Source organism: Bos mutus, chromosome X, assembly GCF_027580195.1.
Source record: "Bos mutus isolate GX-2022 chromosome X, NWIPB_WYAK_1.1, whole genome shotgun sequence".
NCBI classification, from domain to species: Eukaryota; Metazoa; Chordata; class Mammalia; order Artiodactyla; family Bovidae; genus Bos; species Bos mutus.
Window position 1 is genome coordinate 90,774,781 of NC_091646.1, and position 3,313 is coordinate 90,778,093.

Below are 3,313 nucleotides of genomic sequence, written 5' to 3' on the forward strand. Positions count from 1 at the left end.
ATACCAACACAACTTTTCTACAAAATCCCTGCTTAGACATTTCAACTTTCATGATTCTATCAACCATTCCATTTTTACTTTCTCTCGATTTAGTTGTAACCTAAGTAAGGGCTTCACCAATGGGTTCATGTGATTCTCCTATCAGTGAGTACTGGCAACTTCTCTTCTTCACTCCCTACGCATTTTATCCACTCTAGTGTAAAAGGCTTTAGGTCTTCAGCGAGGGGTCAAGCCCAGGGACCCCAACCCTTTTATCAATCTGTTTTGATTAACAGGCCTAAGCATGACCCCAAGCAATTACTATACTGGTCATGTTTCTCATCGCAAAGTTTGCTTTCCAGCTTTTAATTTCTCCACTAGGGTAAATAGAGCGGACTTGTTTGGGGCCCTTTAATATTGGGAGTCAACCAGGGGTCCTTGTGCCCACCCATCCTTAGGATCCCTTTGTTTTGGTGAGTTGCCTGGCGGTCTACTGGATAGGACTTTTTCACTGCTGTAGCCCAGGCTGAATCCCTGGTCAGAGAATTCCCCCAAACCGCACAGCGTGGCCAAAAGAAATTATTTTAAAAAAGAAACCTTTGTTTTAACCCCACCAATGTCCCATTTTTACTTCATCCTATTTCTTAACAACCATCTAAAGATTTCCACCCTACTGGTACAAGTCCCCAGGGCTCTCTCCATATTTTTCTTTGTTACATTCCAGTCAATATTCATGTTATCTACCTTATGCCTTAAAAAACAGTTTAAAAAGTTCCACTTAGTGGGGAAGAAGAGTTGCCTCTCAGGGTCTTTTCATTGTCTTGTTAATTAACCTGATGTTTTTAATTAGCATCTGTAAGACCCTTGAGGGGAAGCAGAATAGCAAATTCTGTTAAGACTTCCTAAACTAGTTTAAAATTTTGTAATAAGGTTATATGTACCTCCCCATCCCCATTCATCCTTTCCCTTCCTAAACTACAAGTTTCTTTGAGCCTGGGCCGTTCTAGCAAATCCCATTTCACTGACACCAACTCTTGAGTTCCCAAACCCAATTTGAACGTGTAGGGTTTTTTTGGTGGGAGCGGAGGTGCTTCCCATACAACACCAATTTTCAGACACCAGTTGGGTGTCCAAGAATTCAACTCAATCCTGACATTATACTTCTGACCAACTGGCTAAGTTCCAAAGATCCCCTCCTGGGATTCAGTTAGTTTGCTAAAACGGCTCAAAGAACTCAGAGAAACGATTTACTTACTAGATCATCGGTTTATTATAAAAGGATATAACTCAGGAACAGCCAGACCGAAAGGATTCTTAGGACAAGGTGTGGGGAAAGGATGAGTCGCGTCCATGTCCTCTCCAGTAGTCCCATTTCCCCCCAGATAAGCACGAGTTCACCAATCCAGAGGCTCTCTGAATCCTATAGGTTTGGGTTTTTAAGGAGGCTTCATTACTTAGTCAAGATTGATTCAATCATTGGCCATTGGTGACTCTGGTGACAACCTCCAGCTCTCCTCCCATCCCCTCCCCCGAGGTTAGAAGGTGAGACCGAAAGTTGCAACCCTCTAATCACAACGTTGATTCCCCTGGCAACCAGCCCCCATCCTTAGGTGCAGCTGGGGAATCACCTTATTCACATCACAAAGACACCTTTGTTGCTCTCTTCGCTTAGGAAATTCCAAGGGTTTTAGGAACTCTGCCAGAAATGAGGATGAAGACCAACTACAGTATGTCTCCTACATAGGAACGTTCAAGTTGTGAACTATCAAAGATGCAAACGTGCGTTTGCACATCCAATCACATAATTGTCATGCACGTGCATCCTCTACAAGTGGTTGTGCTTTTGTGTACCTTACTGTACAGTACTGTATAGAGTCCAGTAGTACAGTATTTTTATTTCAAGCTCAGGATGCCCGGAAGCAAGCGTGAAAGCTGTACTTTGTACTGCTATCAGCCCCTGTATGCCAGCTACTGTACTATAGTACTGTACTTTTCAAGGCACTATACTGTAAGATTAAAAACGTTTTCCTTATTTTTTGTGTTTGTTTTTTATGTATTATTTGTGTAAAAAGTATTACAAACCTATTACTGTACAGTAGTATATAGCTTATTGTGTTAGTTGGGTACCTAGGCTAACTTTGTTGGACTTACAAACGATTGGACTTACAAATGCGCTCTTGGAATGGAACTCATTTGTATGTAGGGGATTTACTATATATATTTCTTATTATAAGCTGCAATATCACAGCTTGTACATTAGAACCACATTTTAGAAGACATATTTTTAACATCTAATGCACATTTAAAACTGACCCAGCATTTCTATTGCTCTGTATCTAACCTGGAAAAACACTCCTAAACTGGTACAAAGACACACAGACATGGATATTAATCATAGAATTTTGTTAATTGTGAACATAGATCACAAGCAAAATAAACAATGGCATATGGACATTAGGGAATATTATGCAGCAGTTAAAAAGAAATAGGTGGATCTATGTGTCATAATATGGAATGACTTACTAGACAAATTGTTTTGTAAATAAAGCAAATTGCAAGAAGACATGTATACGCTGAAATAAAAACCAAAACCTACAAAATAATGCCGTGTATGTTTTATATACATATATATGTAGAAAAACACATGTAAATGATAACTGATAACAGTGATTACCTCTAGGGAGGAAGGAAGCAAAGGGAATCTAGATGGGGAATGGTGACTGAGAGGACTTTTGCCTTATGCTTAATGACTAAGAGTCTTTCAAAGATAATGAATGCTTGTGTAATGAGAAATTAATTTTTCATAAAGAGCATTAGGCTGTGTAGCAAACATTGTCACACCCTGCCCTTGTTCCCTCTCCCTTATCACTTTAGTACGCACTGGCCCAACTTCCAAAGCTAGCTCCTACAGTACTTTGCCTGAGTGTTGTCTCTTGCCACTGGAGCCCGCCCTGCTGCAGGTGTCGACTTTACCTCCCCGTGACTGATCGTAAATGCTGGGTAATGAACCTCCCTGGAAGCAGCCTTCAACCAATGACTGATGGGTGTACCTTTCAGTCAGGGCCCAGTCAGGAGGCAGAAGCCACATTAGTTATTTGAACGGGCAGAATTTCATGTAAAAAGCGTGAAGTAGTCATAAAGTTGTTAAGTATCAATAGATTAACTCAAATGGTGCAGAGAACTGTAAGATATCTTGGAGTAGGAGACAGAAAACTGCTACCACCCCCGCCCCAGGGCTTGAGTACCAGGGAAAGAGAATGGAATTATTACAACTTAGAAGCTTAGAGGAAGAGCCCGTGGGCTGGGACCCAGACCTCTGAGGAGGGGCTTCTGC